Raw genomic sequence first — 8,981 nt, 5'->3', positions numbered from 1 at the left:
TCAGATCACGCCTGGTTATATGCAAGCTTGATATACGCACAGATCCCGAACAACTTCAAACACTTGCAGGACAGTGATAGCTTTTGGAGTTGTGGTGTACTGACCAACATTCCCCCCTCAAATAACAGCACCTAACTGTAATGTATTTTCTTCATGGGTTCTTTGCTTAAGAATTCATAGCAACATGTTGCTATTAAGAACTAGTTGGTTTATTAGCAAAAGGTTTAACAATCACACGACACATTACCAGTTCATCCACCAGGCTCACAACCACCTGCCCCATCGCAGATCCCCCGAACCCAACTGGCTGGGGTTTTATTGAGTCTTGTGAACATCACGTGACTGGCTCGGCCATTCCCAACTCAACAGCTGTACAAACCTGTGAGCATACTCACAGGGGCATACATTACAACAACCAATGGCTATCTGATTATTCATTGATTTAATGTTGGTGGGAACTTACTGTGTGCAACTTGGCTTCTGTATTTATCTGCGTAACCGTGGCGACACTTCAAAAGAAATCCATTGATTGTACAGTGTTTTGGAAAGTCCCGAGAATGTGATCGGTGCCACATAAAAGCAAGTTTGTTCTTATTGATGATTACAGATGTGACACTGGCAGTAAGGGAACAATTTGATGTCTGCAATTCTGATTTGATCAGAAGGAATTTATTGCTTTGCATTACGGGAAAAGGCTTGGGTGCAAATTTTTTTTCTGTCACGTAGTGTTATTTAGTCAACACACTAAATAAGCCTGGGGACATTATTACAAATGCCACATTGTTTGAACAAAATATATAGAAAGAAATCAATAGAATGTTACAGCTCGGAAGGAGGCCATTTGGCCCATTGTGCCTGTGCTGGCTCTTTGAAAGAGCGGTCCAATTGCACCCTCTCTTTCCCTGTCCATACCCACTCCATTCCCTTTTCAAATATACAGGCAACTCTCGATTATCCGGTCCCTCGGGGATAGGGCTATGCCGGGTAAACGATTTCTCCGTTTGAGCGAGTTGACATTATAGTTAATGCTTACAGTACTGCAAGGTGTGCTCTAATCAATAGCTGTAGCATATCTTCTAACCTTTGAATTCTAGTCCTCTAGATCTAAAGACCATTAGGCTTGTTGATTACTTCCTGTAACTGTTCGTGGCACTTTAATGAATTATGAGAGGCAGTGGACCTGTGAGCGAGCAAGCGAGCCAGGGCGGGAGCTGATGCAAGGCAGGGCGCTTAAAAGCAAGGCTGAAGAGGCAACATTTGAAAAGGAACATCAGAGTTTCAAAGTGACGTCACACACACGGAATTTTAAATGCCGTCACAATGGTTTCCCGTTGCATCCGTGTGTGGATATTCGAGAGTCGCCTGTATATCCAATTCCCTTTTGAAAGTTCCTGTTGAATCTGCTTCAAGCAGCGCATTCCAGATCACAACAGCTCACTGCGTAAAACTATTTCTCCTCATCTCCCCCTCTGGCTCGTACGCCAATTATCTGAAATCTGTGTCTGCTGCTTGCTGACCTCCCTGTGCCAGGGGAAACAGTTTTTTATTTGTACATTCTAACGAATCCCCACGTCATTTTGAACACCTCTTTCCAATCTCCCCGCCCCGGCCGTCTCTGTTCCGAGGAGTCAGTACCAACTTCCCTCATCTCTCCACACAATTAAAGCCCCTCATCCCTGGAGTCATTCTGTTAAAGCGTGGGGGGAGGGAGCGGAAGAGCTGGAGTCGGAGTTGAATGCATTGCAACGTTCCCTGCCCATACACCGGGGGCTAGACTTTCCTATGAGCCCCTCAACGGCCGATTGCCCGCTCATGAAAAAACGCTAATGTTTGGTGAGTAACCCTGGCGAGAATTTCCACTTTTATATTGAATGGCGGTGCAGGCTCGAAGGGCCGAATGGCCTACTCCTGCACCTATTTTCTATGTTTCTATGTATATTAAAACTAAGTGCCCGGCAAGAAAATGGGCATTGCTGCATTATTCTCGGCGGTTTTCTTGCCGGTTAGAGTAAACTAAGTAAAACGGGCGGTTTTTAAAAAATTTAATCTGAGGCTGCGGTTGGGCCTAGGGAGGGGGTAAAACTTTTAAAAAAAAATTTCAGTTCAAAAAAATCCGTAAAGAACATTCTCAAGACACTTTTACACTTAATCGCCGTTTTAAAATTAAAAAAAAAAAGAACCTTTAACTTATGTTTCTTTGCCGAGTATTCACCTACCGCCCTGTTTGGGCAGCTTTCACCGGGCGGTTACCTCGGCAATCTGGACGGGCTTCCGTTGAGGCCAAACTTACGCTCTGCTGATTTTCTCGGCGTTGCACGTCGGCGGTTTGGTCCCGGCGGGCGTGTTCAGATTTGGGCGATACCGTTAAAAAAAACTAAGGGGGAAACTTTCGCCAGGCGGAAAAACAGCTGTACCGCGGAGAAAATCGGCGCGAGCCCGCCGAAAATGAACGGAAAGTCGGTGTCTTATAGTACCGCCAATCGTCAGTGGGAATGTGACTGTTTATGATATTTTATCGCTTTGACCTGAAACATGTACCCTCTCAATTTGGGAGCTGCAGACAGCCCCAGATTGTTATAGCTGTCCGTTTTTTTTGTTCACTCCTATTAATTTAAAACATTTTATGTGTATAGTTTGCACTTTGCTGCATATTTTGCAATGGCAGCATTTACAGGAGTGCACAGTTTGTTGGTGCATGTGTGTGAGATCTGATGTCACATACTTGAGGATCAATAGGTATTATTAGTGCTTGCCTTCACCTTGAGAATTTATTTTTCACTGGACTGTTTTTTTTTTAATGAATTTGAGATATATGTACTCATTGTGACAACGTTTGCATTTTTATCTTTTGCTGATTAGAAATAAATTCAGACGAAATATCTCAGGCTGAAGGATGTCTTTTTAAAATCCCTCACCTGAACAAAGTCCTCGTGACCACAAAGCAAGAGGTATCTCAGTCTGCATCGCTCCAGTCCCAGATCAGTCCTCTAATTCCACACCACTCTCAGTTTAGTCTCGATGCTAATTCCAAGTTCCTTTACACCACTAAACTAGCACTGAGAAAGCATCCCTTGAGGTGATACCACCCCCCCTTTAAATTGCAGGCATGTTTGCATCGGCTATCTTCTTATGATAATACTGCGTATCTTACATGCGTACAATCAGTCTTAGAATCATAGAATGGTTAACAGCACAGAAAGAGGCCATTCAGCCCCTCGAGCCTGTGCCGGCTCTCAGCAAGAGCACTTCAGCTAGTCCCACTCCCCCTTGTCCTTTCTCCCTGCCCCCAATATTTATCCCTCAATCAACATCACAAAAAAAACAGATTATCCAGTCATTATCACATTGCTGTTTGTGGGAGCTTGCTGTGCACAAGTTGGCTGCTGCATTTCCTACATTACAACAGTGACTACACTCCAAAAGTTGTGTCATTGGCTGTAAAGTTCTTTGAGACTTCCGGTGGTCGTGAAAGACTCTATATAAATGCAAGTCTTTCTTTCCCCGCAGGCCAACGAGATTTTTTTCCTTCAGGTACTTTTCCAATTCCCTTTTGAAAGCCGCAATTGAGTCTGCCTCCACCACCCTCTCAGGCAGCGCATTCCAGATCCTAACCACTCGCTGTGAACATTTTTTTTTCCCCATCTCGCCTTTGGTTCTTCAGCCAATCACCTTAAATCTGTGCCCTCTGGTTCTCAACCCTTCCACCAATGGGAACATAGAAAACATAGAAACATAGAAAATAGGTGCAGGAGCAGGCCATTCAGCCCTTCTAGCCTGCACCGCCATTCAACGAGTTCATGGCTGAACATGAAACTTCAGTACCCCCTTCCTGCTTTCACGCCATACCCTTTGATCCCCCGAGTAGTAAGGACTTCATCTAACTCCCTTTTGAATATATTTAGTGAATTGGCCTCAACTACTTTCTGTGGTAGAGAATTCCACAGATTCACCACTCTCTGGGTGAAGAAGTTTCTCCTTATCTCGGTCCTAAATGGCTTACCCCTTATCCTTAGACTGTGACCCCTGGTTCTGGACTTCCCCAACATTGGGAACATTCTTCCTGCATCCAACCTGTCCAAACCCGTCAGAATTTTAAACGTTTCTATGAGGTCCCCTCTCACTCTTCTGAACTCCAGTGAATACAAGCCCAGTTGATCCAGTCTTTCTTGATAGGTCAGTCCCACCATCCCGGGAATCAGTCTAGTGAATCTTCGCTGCACTCCCTCAATAGCAAGAATGTCCTTCCTCAAGTTAGGAGACCAAAACTGTACACAATACTCCAGGTGTGGCCTCACCAAGGCCCTGTACAACTGTAGCAACACCTCCCTGCCCCTGTACTCAAATCCCCTTGCTATGAAGGCCAACATGCCATTTGCTTTCTTAACCACCTGCTGTACCTGCATGCCAACCTTCAATGACTGATGTACCATGACACCCAGGTCTCGTTGCACCTTCCCTTTTCCTAATCTGTCACCATTCAGATAATAGTCTGTCTCTCTGTTTTTACCACCAAAGTGGATAACCTCACATTTATCCACATTATACTTCATCTGCCACGCATTTGCCCACTCACCTAACCTATCCAAGTCGCTCTGCAGCCTCATAGCATCCTCCTCGCAGCTCACACTGCCACCCAACTTAGTGTCATCCGCAAATTTGGAGATACTACATTTAATCCCCTCGTCTAAATCATTAATGTTCAATGTAAACAGTTTCTCTCTATCTACTCTGTCTAGACCCCTCACGGTTTTGAACACTTCGATCAAATCTCCTCTCAACCTTCAGCCTCCCCAGTCTATACGCGTAACTGAAGTCCCTCATCCCTGGAACCATTCTCGTAAATCTTTTCTGCTCCCTCTCTGAGACCTTCACATCCTTCCGACAGTGCGGTGCCCAGAATTGGACACAATACTCCAGTTGAGGCCGAACCCGTGTTTTATACAGGTTCATCATGATTTCCTGATCTGAAGATTTTTTTAAATCTCAAGCATGGGGCCATCTCGTTACCAATCCCAAGTTAGCTCATCTCTCAACCTGCACTTGGGTCTTGCAGTGTATTTGCTTCATGGGTTCTTGGCTTAAGAATTCACAGCCACACATTTGCTATAAAGAACTAGCTGGTTTATTAGCAAAGGTTTAATATTCAACTGAACTCGACCACTTCATCCAACCAGGTTCACAACTGCCTCATCATGGAGAATCTGAACTCAAATGAACTGGGGTTTTATTGAGTCTTGTGAACATCAGATAACCGGCTAGACCACTCACAGTGCAACAGCTCCACAACTATTTCAATTGAAACAATAATCAAGTGGCCCTAAAACCGACAATTTAAACAAATTAACTTTTTACTGTAAACTTAAATCAAATTAAAATTTGGTTGCCGGGGATGATGATGCACTCCAGTCACTCCGGCGCCCACCTCTCGCGGAAGGCCGCGAGCGTACCGGTGGACACCGCGTGCTCCATCTCCAGGGACACCCTGGCTCGAACTAGCCCGCGGAAGAGAGGCAGGCAGTCGGGCTGAACGACCCCCTCGACTGCCCGCTGCCTGGACCGGCTGATGGCCCCCTTGGCCAGGCCCAGGAGCAGTGCTACGAGGAGGCCTTCCGACCTGCCCGCTCCCCTCTGCACAGAGTGCCCAAAGATCAGGAGTGTGGGACTGAAGTGCAACCAGAATTTGAGGAGCAGTCCCTTCAGATATTGGGCAACAACTCCACAAGCCTGTGAGCATGCTTACAGGTGCATACATCTCTGAAAATTCGGAGAACTCAATTTCCAATCAAACCTACTCTCGAATCATCATCATCATAGGCGGTCCCTCGAAACGAGGATGACTTGCTTCCATGCCGAAAAGGAATGAGTTCACAGGTGTTTCAATGAAGGACCCAATATTCTGGATCCCGAACTACATCCTGAAGGTGGAAGATGCCTGTGCGTGGATTTTGTTAACATGAAGTGGCCATTGCACACCAGTCACCACACGGGCTTGACAGAGCTAGGTCTTGGTCCAGTGGCAAGGGTTAAGCAGGACGACTGGAGACCAGCTCTGCTGCACGGAGCTAGTGCGCACACATGTCGCAGTGTGGGCTGGCCCCGTGCTGCCCCTGGGCCCTCACCTCTCCTGGGCACTCGAACAGGCACGATAGCAGTGAATGCCACCAATGCAGAATGAGAAACAGAATCGTTGCTGGAATCAGCCAGATGGAAAGGGAAATGATAGACGAAGGTTGCAGAGTGGATTAGTCAGTCCATGAGTAAATTAACCTGTATTTGCTCTTTCAGATGCAGTTTCTGGTTTTATTCCTGTTTTGAGCAGACGGTCTGTGGAGCGTCTCGCCCAGGTCCTCGCTGCGGTGTCGATCGGGGGCAGGCTGAGGTCAGGCATCTTTTCTGGAATTATTTTTTTTTGTTAAAGAAAAGATTATTAATTATGAAGCTCCTCAAGTGAATCCGAAGGCCTATGTAACTCTATCCAGACATGCTGAGGCCAGCCGAAGGTACGAAATCTGACCTCCCACAGTACTAGACGGAACCGCACCGTTAGCGAGAGGGAGAAAGAGGGTGGCCCAGGTCCCCTCCCTGCGACGTCCTCCAGCTCCCAACGGTTGCCACGGCTGACAGACCGGATCGCTGTCAGTCCGTGACAGAGAGAACAGAGACCTCAGCGTCTGGCCTCCGCGACACGATCTGCCCGATGTTTCCAAGCAGTTAATCAGCGACACACTTGAGCGGTGTGCCTTACAGGGGCCGGGGTCACCATCGAGGGGGAAGCAGAGAGAAGCCCAAACAGTCACCCATTGTTTCCAGCCGAGAAACCCACCCAGGATTAACTCACGCTTCTGGTTTCTGTAAAATAAAAAGCTTCCATTCCCTCCCTTTCTCTTTCCCTCCAGCCCTCATCAGTCACTGGGGACCTGCCCCCCCGGAGACCAATGATCGAGAAAACGTGGGTGTTCTTAAAAAAATGTGGATGGACTCATCATCATCATAGGCAGTCCCTCGGAATCGAGGAAGACTTGCTTCCACTCTAAAAATGAGACCTTAGGTGTCTGAACAGTCCAATAGGAGAACCACAGTCCCTGTCACAGGTGGGACAGATAGTGGTTGAAAGTAAGGGTGGGTGGGACTGGTTTGCCGCACGCTCCTTCCGCTGCCTGCACTTGGTTTCTGCATGCTCTCGGCGATGAGACTCGAGGTGCTCAGCGCCCTCCTGGATGCATTTCCTCCACTTAGGGCAGTCGTTGGCCAGGAACTCCCAGGTGTCAGTGGGGATGTTGCACTTTATCAGGGTGTCCTTGTAACGTTTCCTCTGCCTACCTTTGGCTCGCTTGCCGTGTAAGAGTTCCGAGTAGAGCACTTGCTTTGGGAGCCTCGTGTCTGGCATGTGGACAATGTGGCCCGCCCAGCGGAGCTGATCGAGTGTGGTCAGTGCTTCAATGCTGGGGATGTTGGCCTGGTCGAGGACGCTAACGTTGGTGCGTCTGTCCTCCCAGGGGATTTGTAGGATCTTGCGGAGACATCGCTGGTGGTATTTCTCCAGCGACTTCAGGTGTCTACTGTATATGGTCCATGTCCCTGAGCCATACAGGAGGGCGGGTATTACTACAGCCCTGTAGACCTTGAGCTTGGTGGTAGATTTGAGGGCCTGATCTTCAAACACTCTTTTCCTCAGGCGGCTGAAGGTTGTGCTGGGGCACTGGAGGCGGTGTTGGATCTCGTCGTCAATGTCTGTCCTTGTTGCTAAGAGGCTCTTGAGATATGGGAAATGGTCCACGTTGTCCAGGGCTGTGCCGTGGATCTTGATGACTCGGGGTCGGGGGGCGGAGGGGGGGGGGGCAGGGGAGTGCTGTGCGGCGAGGACAGGCTGGTGGAGGACCTTTGTCTTACGGATGTTTAGCATAAGGGCCATGCTTTCGTACGCCTCAGTGAATACGTTGACTATGACTTGGATTAACCAAGTAGAGACCCACAGATATATCACCGACAGGGATGTAACCAGTAGGTTTCCACGACATTCACACATCCCGATAGATAACCAGCAATGCCTGTGATTTCAAGGCTGCGGTCTGACCTTGGAATATCGGTCACTGTAATGTGTGACCTGCGATTATGCTCACAGGATTGTAGACCTGTTGATCTTGGCCAAGGGGGCCATCAGCCGGTCCAGGCAGAGGGCGGTCGAGGGGGTCGCTCAGCCCGACTGCCTGCCTTTCTTCCGCGGCTATATCTGAGCCAAGGTGTCCCTAGAGATGGAGTACGTGGTGTCCACCAGTACGCTCGCGACCTTCCGTGAGAGGTGGGCACCTGAGGGACTGGAATGCATCATCACCCCCGGCAACCAAATTTTAATTTGACCATTTAATGTCCAAAATGTAATTTATTCATTTGTTGGGTGTAGTGCCCCTTTTAAGGGGGGCTCTTGATTTATAGTTTAATTAAAATAGTTGTCGAGCTGTTGCATTTTGAGTGGCTCAGCCAGTCACGTGATGTTCACAAGACTCAATAAAACCTCAGCCAGTTGGGTTCGGGGGATCCACGATGAGGCAGGTGGTTGTGAGCCTAGTGGATGAACTGGTAACGTGTCGTGTGATTGTTAAACCTTTGCTGTTGAGAACTAGTTGATTTGTTAACAATGTGTTGCTATGAATTCTTAAGCAAGGAACCCATGAAGCAAATACATTACAGTGCCCATTCGCCAAGGTGTCACAGCATCTTCCCAGGATTAGATCGTACTGTGAATGGATTCCTTGCTCTGTTATTCTGCAGATACGCGTTGAATTCGCAGCAGGATTAAATCTCACTTTGATATGCACACACTGAGGCAACAATTGCTTGGTGCAGGGGCAGGTTTACTGATGATTGCCGCGCCGTCAGGTATCAATCTCATTGCAGTTTGAGTCACAGCCATTTGTTAGCAGCGAGACACGTCCAGGAACACTTTCTTGCACTCCTAATGAAAATATATTTGAGTGAGTGCA

This window comes from Pristiophorus japonicus, chromosome 22, assembly GCF_044704955.1.
Source record: "Pristiophorus japonicus isolate sPriJap1 chromosome 22, sPriJap1.hap1, whole genome shotgun sequence".
NCBI classification, from domain to species: Eukaryota; Metazoa; Chordata; class Chondrichthyes; family Pristiophoridae; genus Pristiophorus; species Pristiophorus japonicus.
Note: the sequence above shows the minus strand (reverse complement) of the source record.